The sequence below is a fragment of the Apodemus sylvaticus genome, chromosome 3, assembly GCF_947179515.1.
Source record: "Apodemus sylvaticus chromosome 3, mApoSyl1.1, whole genome shotgun sequence".
Lineage (NCBI taxonomy): Eukaryota > Metazoa > Chordata > Mammalia > Rodentia > Muridae > Apodemus > Apodemus sylvaticus.
The window spans coordinates 171,302,994-171,315,608 of NC_067474.1; the positions used below are offsets into that span (position 1 = coordinate 171,302,994).

The following is a 12,615-nucleotide window of genomic DNA, read 5'->3' on the forward strand; positions in this document are numbered from 1 at the left end:
AGATTCATTCTCTCTACAGTCAATAAATATTAGAATAGAAAAGAAGCCAGAGCCGGGCAGTGGTGGCGCACGCCTGTAATCCCAGCACTTGGGAGGCAGAGGCAGGCAGATTTCTGAGTTCGAGGCCAGCCTGGTCTACAGAGTGAGTTCAAGGACAGCCAGGGCTATACAGAGAAACCCTGTCTCCAAAAAACCAAAAAAAGAAAAAAGAAAAAGAAAAAAAGAAGCCAGAATCCTGTTCCATGTGAGCTGCATGTTTATGCTGGCCTCTTTCTTGCCTATATCCATGTATTTATGGTGTGGTCATATGCATAGTTCATACGTGGGCATCCTGCATGGTTAGTATCCTGAGGAACATAGTGATGCCAATCTACTCTGGGGGGGCACCTCACACATTGTATAGAGTATTTTTTTTCCGTGAAAATTAAAACATTTTTATTGTAGAAAAAATAAGCACTTAGTCAGAGTTTCTATTCCTGCACAAACATCATGACCAAAATGCAAGTTGGGGAGGAAAGGGTTTACTCAGCTTACACTTTCACATTGCTATTCATCACTAAAGGAATTCAAGACTGGAACTCAAGCAGGTCAGGAAGCAGGAGCTGATGCAGAGGGCATGGAGGGATGTTACTTATTGGCTTGTTTCATCTGCATTGTTCAGTTTGCTTTCATATAGAACTCAAGACTACCAGCCCAGGGATGGCACCACCCACAATGGGCCCTCCCCGCTTGATCACTAATTGAGAAAATGCCACAGACCAAACTCAGCCTAGGGATAACCAGGATTCTTTTGGTCCAGGAAGGCACAGATTTAGTGAAATGACACACAGACACCAGATGCAGAGGTGGTTTTTGGATCTGAGTGTATTTTTCTGTTTTGAGGCATGAGCCTTTAAGCATGAGGGACTGACATTTACATATCAAAAGATGTATCTAGTAAAGCAGGCACAAGGAACAATTAGCATAACCATTTGGCACAAGGAAGTATAAAATCAACCAGGTAAAATGTTTTCCTGTGTAACAAATTTAGAAGCTCGAACACAGACAACATCAATCTTCTTGATATAAACTTTTAAAGAGACTTTAAAGGACATTTTGTCAAACTCCCTGAGTCTAAATGAGTCTCTGTGAGTAATAAGTATGAACTGCATCCTGAATCACACCTGGATAAGTTAAGAATGTTGTTTTGGCCAAAGACCCCCTAGGTGGGGTCTACAAGACAAAAGCAGTTGTCACAAGCTTCCATTGAGGCTGCTCTGAGCTTTGCACCAACTCAAATGTAAATTCTTTCTAATTTGCCCAAGATCCACCTGTTCAGCAAGGACATTATATAAGGTTCTTCAGATGTAAATATCTTCTAGTCTGGGCCTATTGTTTCAAATCCACCTGTCTTGCAAGGGTGACTATGAGGGTCAAAAAACAAAAGAAACTTGTACTTTCCCTGTGTCGCTGGTTAAACTAACCTCTTCTTAATAATATTATATCTTTTAAATTATGTCCAATGACTTATAAGCCAATATACAGTCAAGACACGTGAAATATATTTATTCCACTGTGCTAATTAATGCTTTTCATACTATAGTGTCAGAGCCATACTTCATTTATATACTGTTGGTAAGTAAATGTAATTATGTAAATGACTGGAGCAAAGCATTGCAGAATTTTCTGGCTAGTGACTTACTTCAAGATGGATTCTTTTACATCTTAATTTGCTTCGTTTTTCTTAGTCCTGGCTACTAAGAAGGGAGAGAGTTTAGGAGCAAAGCAAACTGCCAAGTGAGATTTTTGACTTCTGAATACAGATATTCCGAAGGGCTCCAGGAGACATTTCTCACCTCAGTCTATAAAACTTTGTCTCACAGAATCTACTGGAGCCACTGCGGCAAGAAAATACCTTACAGCTGGATCTCATGGAGACATTTCCTCAACTGAAACTACTTTCTCTGTGATAACTCCAGCCTGTGTCAAGTTGAAACATGAAACCGGCCAATACAATCACTTAATAACCTAACAATCTAAACAGTAATGAAGAACATAAAACCCATGTGTAGTTTCATTCAGTAGAAATAGGTTCTTTTCATGCCTCATTTCTCTTTCTTTCTTATTTTATTATTTATTATTATTATTATTATTAGTTGTTTTTTTTTTTTTTTTTTTTTTGGTTTTTTGGATTTGGTTTTTTCGAGACAGGGTTTCTCTGTATAGTCCTGGCTGTCCTGGAACTCACTCTGTAGACCAGGCTGGCCTTGAACTCAGAAATCTGCCTGCCTCTGCCTCCCAGAGTGCTGGGATTACAGGCTTGTGCCACTACCGCCTGGCTTATTATTAGTTTTTTGAGACAGGATTTCTCTGTGTAGGCCTGGATGTCCTGGAACTCACTCTGTAAACTAGGCTGGCCTCAAACTCAGAAATCCTCCTGCCTCTGCCTCCCAAGTGCTGGGATTAAAGGCATGTGCCACCACTGCTTGGCAATATTACTATTTTTTTTTTTTTACTTATTCACTTTACCTCTTTCTCATTGCCCCCCTCCCAGTCAGCTCCCTCCTACAATCCTTACCCTATCCCTCTTTCTTTTTCCTCTGAGCAGGTGGGGGCCTCCTGGGTATCCCCCTCCCCCCCGCCCCCCCCTCACTTAAAGTCTCTATGATGCTAGGTGCTTCCTCTCCCACTGACGCCAGACAAGTCAGCTCAGCTAGTAGAACATAATCCACATATAGGCAACAGCTTTTGGAATAGCCCCTGTTCCAGTTGTTCAGGACACACATGAAGGTCAAGCTGCACTTCTGCTACATATGAGCTGGAGAGACCTAGGTGGAACCCGTGTATATTCTTTGGTTTGTAGTTCAGACTCTGAGAGCCCCAAGGGTCCAGGTTAGTTGACTTTGTTGGTCTTCCTGTGGAGTTCCTATTCGGGGCCCATAACCCTTCCTCCTATTCTTCCATAAGAGTCCCCTAACTCCATCCATTGTTTGGCTGTGGGTGTCTGTATCTGAGTCAGCTGCTGGGTAGAGTCTCTCAGAGGACATGGTCCTGTCTATATGGTTCAGGAGTCTGATGAAGGTGGAGAAGAGACAGTGGGAGAATGGAGGTCCCCCTGGGGTGGCCTGGAATGTTTTTTTAAAAAAATGTTTTATTATCATTTATTTACATGCACATGTGTGTATGTCTGTATATGTATATGTGCCTGAGATTAGGGGCATCCTTGGAAATGGACTATACAAGCAGTTATAAGCTGCTTAATGTGGGTGTTAGGAGTTAAACCTGAGTCTTCTGCAAGAATAATACATGTTCTTAGCCACTGAGACATATCTATAGCTCATCTGGAATAGTTTTTGAAGTTCAATATATACTATACCCCAGTAGGGGTGTAGTGGTTTAAATATGCTTGGCCAAGGGAGTGGCACTATTTGGGGGTGTGGCCTTGTTGGAGTGGGTGTGGCCTTGTTGGAGTGGGTGTGGCCTTGTTGGAGTAGGTGTGTCACTTTGGGTGTAAACTTTAAAACCCTCCTCCTAGCTGCCTAGAAGCCAGTCTTCTGCTAGCTGCCTCAGGAACAAGAGGTGGAACTCTCAGCTCTTCCAGCCCCACCTCTGCCTGGATGCTGCCATGCTCCTGCCTTGATGATAATGAACTGAACCTCTGAACCTGTAAGCCAGCCCCAATTAAATGTCATCCTTATAAGAGTTGCCTTAGTCATGGTTTCTGTTCACAGCAGTAAAACCCTAACTAAGACAGAAGCTGGTACTAGGGACTGGGTATTGCTGTGATAGGCCTGACCATGCTTTTGTTTGGAAGAATGTGGATTTGGGGACTTTGGATTTGGAAAGCAGTAGAATGCTTTAAGTGGGGCTCAATGGGTCATCCTAGTAGAAATATGAAAGACCTTGTTACTGGGGTGATTTTAACTGTGGAGGCCTGGTTCTAGGTGTTTTGGAGGAGAAGAATTTTAATATGTGGCCAAGAGACCGTTCTTGTGATATTTTGGTGAAGAATGTGGCTGCTTTTGGTCTGAAGAAGAGTCTACCTGAGCCAGAGCTAAAGAGATTTATATTAATTGCATTGACAAAGGAAGTCTCAAAAAAGCCCAACAGAGACTGTTCTCTGGTTAAGTCTCATGAAGAGCATTTTGAGCAAGCATACCAAACTTAGAAAGGAAAAATACAAAATGTATGGCTCAAGTAATAAAGGGACACCAGGAAATGAAATGGAGCTGAATCTTGTGCTCAAGAAGATAAAAGGTGATCTCAGGGCAAGATCCCACCCAGCTAAGTTTACTGTTTGTGTTTGCAGTTGAACAAGGAATAGTTTGGACTTTTAATCTGGAATGACTTTTAATCCAGAAATGGAGGGCATTCTTGTGATCCAGATCTTGAGGCTGGGAGACACAGGCTTTTTATTTGGATTTTTTTTTTAAATATGGAATGCTTCACGAATTTGCATGTCATTCTTGTGCAGGGGCCATACTAATCTTCTCTGTATCGTTCCAATTTTAGTATATGTGCTGCCAAAGTGAGCACTTTATTTGGATCTTAAGGAACAGTGGCCCTGAAAAGCTTAGGCCCAGGCCTGATGGTACACACCTTTAATTCCAGGGGACAAAGCCAAGCAGATCTCTGAGTTCAAGGTCAGTCTACAGAGTTGGGGCTGGAGGAGCTGAGAGTTCCACCTCTTGTTCCTAAGGCAGCTTAGCAGAAGACTGGCTTCTAGGTAGCTAGGAGGGTCTTAAAACTCACACCCCAAATGACACACCTATTCCAACAAGGCCACACCCACTCCCGGGCCACACCCACTCCCAGGCCACACCTCCAAACAGTGCCACTCTCTTGGCCAAGCATATTTCAAACCACCACAAGGGGAGACAGGCTAGTTACCACTTCAGTACAGCAGACCTAAATTATGACCTGCCCTGATTATCAAGAAAAGATCCCCATTCAACCCCAGGAGCCAGCACAGAAAGCAGAGGTCATGTACTTCTTAATACATTGAAGATGGGCTCTTGTTCAGGTGCCTCCATTCTTCCCCTGAGAGTGTAGTAGACAACTGAGATGGTGACAGTTTCAGCAGGTCATAAAGCAAGAGGTGGCCTGAGGCTGGCTGTTAGCCTTCTCTTTATAACAGGCCACTGGGACAAGCCGGGTATCAGGAGAGGTGCCCAGAGCCACACCTGCTCTGGGAATAGAAGGGGAATTCTTGGGAAGGCATAGATGTAGGGTTCTCTGCCAGTTGAATCTTTTTTACCTTGTGTCTGGCAGAAGAGACTTAGGTTCCTTACCCTAGTTTTGGTGATAGGGTAGCAGGTTCTAGATGGTAAAGTACAGAGAGAATCTCTTGTGTACTATATGGAAGGATCACTTGTTAATAAAAAGCTGATGGCCTTCTAGCAAAAGGCAGAAAATAAGTGGGAGTTCTGGTTGAGAGATAGGAATTCTGGGAGTTAATGAGAGGCAAGAAGAATTCAACCTGGATTTGGAAGCAATGGACTTATGAAACTGAAGAGAGGCAACCAACCATGTTGCAGACATAGACTAAAATAAACTGGTTATACAAATTATGGAGCTGTTTGGAGAATGAGCTAAAGCTTAAGGCCTAGGCATTTATTTGTAAATAATTATTAGAATCATTCTGGAAACAAAAAGACTAGGTAGAAAAGCTTATGGGTATAGAAAAGAGATCTGTTTTGGGCCAGGACCTGAGAGCTCCTGGAGCTCAGAATTGGGCTCCCACCAGGCTAGAAGGGACCTCCGTTTGCTGCCATCTCGGCTCTAAGAGTCTCCAGCACTAACCACGGGCGTTTGTGGTTGAGTGACTCTAACAGGACACAGGTATTCCTTGAGACTAGTTACTGGGATGGGAACTATTTGTAAGAATAACCCTGGGCCTAGGTATGCAGATTCACCCTCTCCAATGCCTCAGCCATATTATCCACTGGGACATGCTAAAGCACACATGAAAGCCACACATACACTAAGACCCCACTTCACACTCAGAGACCAAATCACATAGTAGCCAGATGCCACAATCCCAGGAGCTTTAGCTATTCCTGTCTCTTCTGAGGAACCTTACATGTCTCAGAATGACCCACTGGTCTTTCCATACCCCTCAACTTGGTTTGTGGGATGAGCACATATATTGAGAATTCTGATTTATTTTTTTTTAAGATTTATTTATTATTATATCTAAGTACACACTGTAGCTGTCTTCAGACACACCAGAAGAGGGCATCAGATCTCTTTACGGATGGTTGTGAGCCACCATGTTATTGCTGGGATTTGAACTCAGGATCAGAAGAGCAGTCTGTGCTCCTAACCACTGAGCCATCTCTCCAGCCCTTCTGATTTCTTTAAAACCACAGAAATGGCAGGGCGATGGTGGTGCACACCTTTAATCCCAGCACTTGGGAGGCAGAGGCAGGTGGATTTCTGAGTTTGAGGCCAGCCTGATCTACAGAATGAGTTCCAGGATAGCCGGAGCTACACAGAGAAACCCTGTCTCGAAAAACCAAAAGAAAGCCGGGCAGTGGTGGTGCACGCCTATAATCCCAGCACTCTGGGAGGCAGAGGCAGGTAGATTTCTGAGTTTGAGGCCAGCCTGGTCTACGGAGTGTGTTCCAGGACAGCCAGGGATATACAGAGAAACCCTGTCTCGAAAAAAAACAAATCCAAAAAAAACCCAAAAAACAAACAAACAAAAAAAAAACAAACAAAAAACAAACAAAAAAACAAAAACAAACAAACAAAAAAACCAAAACACCACAGAAATGTTATAGGAGTATCTTTTTGTTTTAATTTCAGATGTGGGATATGAGGCTGCTTTAGATTGTCTACAGCAGCTGACTGTGATTTTGCCATCTGCAGATAGTTTCTGCAAGTGTTTGATATTTGGAATTCCGGGACTCTTGAAAGAGTATATAAATGTTAGAGCCCCAAGAGGGGATGTTGTTCTTGCTGCTGCTGCTACTGGCTATTGTTGAGTGGTCATTCATAAAGAGACATGAAGTAGAAATTAGATATCCTGATGGTAAAGATCAAACTTGCCCCAAGGAACTTGATGCTGCTAGTCAGTAGGAAGTAGCCCAATGATATCCACACCCTTTTTCTTCTCCTACCTTGTACTGGGCGGTTGGAAGGGTGGAGAAGGGTGAAAGAAAAAGGAACCCATAAAAGTAGTCAAAAGACCAGTTACAAGCACAAGCCTTACTATCCCTCACCTAGGACAGATTCTGTCTTCCTGACTAATCAATTTTAAAGACCTGGGTTAGACTGAAAGGGGGAGTGTCTACTCCTATTGCATTTAGCTTAAATTTTACTGATAAAGGGGATGAGGTGACCAGCCTCTTGGTTCTGGAGGCAGGCAGCAGCCTTGATGACCTCCCAGGAGAGGGAAGTTATGCTGAGAAAGAGTAGCTTCAGTCAGTTGGGAATCATAGCCTGTCACTGACTAGCTCTGTAGATTTGTCCAGATTATTCAACCTCTCTGAGCCCACTTCCTTAAGCATAAAATGTGACTAAGGCACTCTTTAAGCCTGAGGTTCAGAAGTGGTACTAGTAAATGGCTAATGAGGGACTTCCTTCCAGACTCAGCACAGGGCCAGTGTGTCTTTCACATGTAAGTGATGTTCCTTTGGAGGATGATGCGAATGGACTTGTTGACATCCAGCAGCAGAAGAGGAAGAACCTGGGCCAAGTTGTATGGATTAGAGCAACTCAAGACTCCCAGTACTGCTGGGTCTGGAAAAAGGATGGAAGAAAGAAAAGAAAGGAAGGAAGGAAGGAAGGAAGGAAGGAAAAAGAAAGAAAGAAAGAAAGAAAGAAGAAAGGAAGGAAGAAGGAAGGAAGGAAGGAAGGAAGAAGGAGAGAAGGAAGGAAGGAGGGAAGGAAGAAGAGGAGAGAAGTGAGAGAGAAAACAAGAATGAGAAAAGGATAAAGGAATACTGGCCCCTAATTTAACCCTCCTCACTTCTTCCTGGGAAATCCTGAAGGGACAACTAAGGTGCAGGGAAGGCACAATGAGGGTTGGCTTCATGTCTTACACTTGATCTGGGCCCCAGAGTAAGTGTCTCCTCTTTAATGTCCTGTCTCACACCCACTTCCCCAGGTGCCCTGGTTCTGTGAAGAGGTAGGCTGTAGTAACATAAGGCTGTCCCCAATTATCAATCCATGATGGTCTCTTGTGGTCATTATTCACTACATGTTGAAAGATATGGAAAAGAGACTGGAGAGATGATTTGGTATTAAGAGCACTGGCTATTCTTTCACAGGACCCAGCACCTACATAGTGTCTTACAACCATTTGTAGCTCCAGTTCCAGCATATCCAGTGTCCTTTTCTAGCCTCCATGTAAACCAGGCATACATGTGGTACACAGACATTAAAATATATGGGAGTTTCATGTAAAATATGCATATATACACTTTTTAAAAATGTGGTTAATGGGAGGGGGAGGGAGGACAAATAGATGTTCCTGGACCCTCTTAGGACAGGCCCTCTGCCCTCCCCAAAAGGACCCTGGAACACTTACTTCTACCCCAGGCCTTATAGGTATCTAGCCACAAGAATAACCAGGAACCATGAATAGGCAGTGTGCACCAAAGGCAGAGCTGCTGTGGTACTATAGGTACCTGGCATTTCATAAGACTCCAGGTTCAGTCATACCTGGGTGCAACTCAAAGGGCACCCTGCAAAAGTTTTTTTTTGGTTTTTTGTTTGTTTGTTTGTTTTCAAGACAGGGTTTCCCTGTATAGCCCTGGCTGTCCTGGAACTCACTCTGTAAATCAGGTTGGTCTCGAATTCAGAAATCTGCCTGCCTCTGCCTCCCAAGTGCTGGGATTAAAGGCATGCACCACCACTGCCCAGCTTCCTGCGAAAGTCTTATGCAACTCATGTGAAACACACATGATTTGTAGTAGGGGAGATTGAGGTACCCTCTTTGGGCTGAGAGCTGGCTTATTTGAGGTTCCTGGACCTAGACTGAGGGATCTTTTTGGTGTTTCTGCAGAGAGACTAGGTATTGACTTCAATGGCCAGACCAGGATCTTGGGCCACCACAAAACAGGTGCCTTATACACTGACATGGGATGCATCTGGTAGTCTGATGTACTACCTGCTGGAAGTCAGGGGAATATGTACGGATGTTCTTCTGGGTCACCTCCAGCTCTTTGGGGCTCTCCCTCATGCTCTGGCCAGACTGTCTCTACTGGTGAGATGGGACCAAGGCCTGTGGTCTACCCTATAATAGATTTTTTTAATAACTTATTTTTAAATTTATTAGACAGGCATGGCTGAGCACAGCTTTAATCCCAGGACATGGAAGACAAGTCCCTGAGTTAGAAGCCAGCTTAGTCTATACTGTGCATTCCAGTTCAGAACATATATGTGTGTGTGTATGTATATATATATATATATATATATATATATATATATATATACATATATATATATATATAACTTTTTTTTCTTTGGTTTTTTGGATTTGGTTTTTTTGAGACAGGGTTTCTCTGTATAGCCTTGGCTGTCCTGGAACTCACTAGGTAGACCAGGATGGCCTTGAACTCAGAAATCCACCTGCCTCTGCCTCCCAGAGTTCTGGGATTACAGGCGTGCACCACCACCGCCCGGCTAGTAACTTTTATTTGTGTGTAGTAATTGTCTTGGCTCAAAACTTCTCACCACACTAACTGATTCAAGCTTGCTTTTCCTTCTTGGCCTCTCCTGAATTGCTCTGCTTGGCCCCAAACTAACTCTAGCAGTCATTTTTAATCTTCAAATCTTTCTTTGATTCATCACTTTTTCTGCCACTCAATTAGACTTTGCTCTCAAACATGGGTGGTTCCTTCCACAAATTACCTTCATTGTTTGGGATTAAAGGTGAGTACTAAGGTCATGTCTGTATGCCAGCCAGAGGAATTAAAGGTGTGTACTAAGGGCTGAGCTACACCCTAAATAGAAATAGGTTCAAATATCCTGTAATACTGTCTCAGAAGAAAAAAAATACATTTATTAGGGTTACAGAAGGTTCAGTGGGCTGGGCGGCGGTGGCACATGCCTTTAATCCCAGCACTTGGGAGGCAGAGGCAGAGGCAGGCGGATTTCTGAATTTGTGGCCAGTCTGGTCTACAGAGTGAGTTCCAGGACAGCCAGGGCTATATAGAGAAACCCTGTCTTGAAAAAAACCAAAAATAAAAAATAAAAAATAAAGTGCTTGCTGCTCTTCCAGAGTACCCGGTTTTATTCGCATAATACCACTTAATGTAGTTTAAGCCATCTGTAATTTCAGCTCCAAGGGGATCTGATTCCTCTGTCCTCTGTGGGTATCTACACACATGTGCAAATACTTACTTGAGAACACACACAATTAAAAATATTTTGTAAACACTTAAATGTATGTGTGTAGGCGTGTACTACAGTACAGATGTTGCAATCTGAGGACCATTTGGGGCAGGTCAAAGTTCTAGCATGTGGGTCCTGGTGCTTGAACTTGGGTCATCAGGCTTGTGGCAGGTACCGTCTTGCTGGCTCTTGGAGAGTTTTTGTTTTGTTTTGTTTTAAATTTATCCTATCTTGGTCTTTTGGAAGCTGCTTCAAGACACTAATGAAAATACTCAAAAAATACTGAGTAGTGGCCAGCTGTTTCTCTCCTGAAACTCAGTAACCCATAAAACTGGCTGGTAGGAGGTACATCCTGGAGGCAATCCCTAGGCTCTCCCATTGCAAAGATGGAGCCTACTCTCAGTGCAGGAAGTTCCCCAGCTGCTAGTTTACCTAGGCACCCTTTCTTAAGTCTTTTTTTTTTTTTTTTTTTTTTTGGCTTTTTCGAGACAGGGTTTCTCTGAGTATCCCTGGCTGTCCTGGAACTCACTCTGTAGACCAGGCTGGCCTTGAACTCAGAAATCCTCCTGCCTCTGCCTCCCAGAGTGCTGGGATTACAGGTGTGTGCCACCACTGCCCAGCTCCCTTCTTAATTCCTAAGGTCATCATCAGCTTTGCATAGACAGAGCAGTACAGCCTGAGTCCTGTTAACTGTAAAGCTGAAGATGTGTATGGTAAGGTGAGGTCTCTGGTTCTGGCAGACTGTACTGGCTATATCTGTCCCCACACATCCCAAACTCTTATCATTTCAGGTATGAGGCAGGTGTGCTCAGGGTCTGGGGGGCTCTAAGCTGGAACCTCTCTGCATCTTCACCATCATGATGGTTTAGGTGCTCATGCTACCCTGGTAGGTATGATTATGCTTCATTTTACACAGGACAAGCAGTTCAGAGGATAGTTATGGCCCAATCGTTGGTTGCTCTTTGCATTTGTACTCTCTTGGGATTACTATTATTATGATGGAACATCATGACCAAAAACAAATTGGTGAGGAAGTCTGTTAAATAAGGTTTTTATTGCTGTGATGAGACATCATGACCATAGCAATGGTGGTATGTAGGCAGACATGGTGGCAGGTGGCAGGAAGACAGAAAGACATTGGGCCTGGCCTGAGCATTTGAAAACCCAAAGCCTACCCCTGAGTAACACACTTCCTTCAACACATCTCCTCCATCTCCAACAGGGACACACCTGAGCCTATGGGGCTATTCTTACTGAAACCACCATGTTGGGTCTGGGAGTTGCCTCAAAAACCCCAGGAACACAGATCTCAGTCAGGCAGGTATAGTTTATTGAGCACATGAGCCAGGACTGATCAATCAGAGCCACAGTCCAGACTCAGGAATTGAATGAACCATGATATTGAGTTAAGATCCTATAGAGATTTTAAAATCCATAAACATCTGTGCCAACTTATTCCACTAATCAGGATTTTGGGATAGGGGATTTCCTTAGGAAAATGTCTTTGTTGTACATTTATCCAGCTCCCATTGGTTGGGGTATTGAACTGTGGCAGGGAACTTGCCTTGTCTAGGGAGATCTTGGGAACTTACACATTGCTCGACCCCTACTCAAAATGGAAGTCTTATTCCAAATAGTTTCTTGTATTTGTGCAGGTGTTTCTTTTATGCTGGGCCCAAGCTTATTGTGGGTAACTATACAAAGCGGTTCGACTGACTTTTATAGAGATTGGTTTCCAAGAGCACAGAACCTAACAGGATACGTAATCAACTTGGGCATGAGATAATTTCCTAGTAACAGCAGAAACAACATATGAGAAAGTTTCCTGATAATATTAATAATAGCACAAAATGGCAGGCTTGCCAAGGAAGAGTTAACTAGTCCTTAACAACCACAAAAGGGTTTATTTGGTTCACACTTCCTCATCACTATTTATCATTGAAGGAAGTCAAAGAACTCAAACAGGACAGGGACCTGGAGGCAGGAGCTGATGCAGAGGCCATGGAGGGAGCTGCATACTGGCTTGTTCTTCATGGCGTGCTCAGCCTGCTTTGTTTGTTTGTTTGTTTGTTTGAGACAAGGGTTCTCTGTGTAGAACTCTGGCTATCTTGGACATCACTTTGTAGACCAGTCTGGCTTGGAACTTAAGAGATCCACCCACCTCTGTCTCCAGAGTGCTGGGATTAAAGGTGAGTGCCGCCCCATTCAGCATCAGCTTCCTTTTTATAGAACCCAGGGACAACAGCCCAGGGGTGACCCCATCTACAATGGGCTATACTCTATGTGGCTGGT

The 12,615-nt window shown here is 43.6% G+C and overlaps 1 non-coding gene across 1 annotated transcript; it reads right to left on the minus strand.

Annotated features, from left to right (window-relative positions):
• Positions 1-4,408: 4,408 nt before the first annotated feature.
• On the minus strand, positions 4,409-4,515 carry LOC127682036 (U6 spliceosomal RNA). The gene has a single exon (XR_007977338.1). It is a non-coding gene; the product is annotated as a U6 spliceosomal RNA (small nuclear RNA).
• Between the last annotated feature and the right edge of the window lie 8,100 nt (positions 4,516-12,615).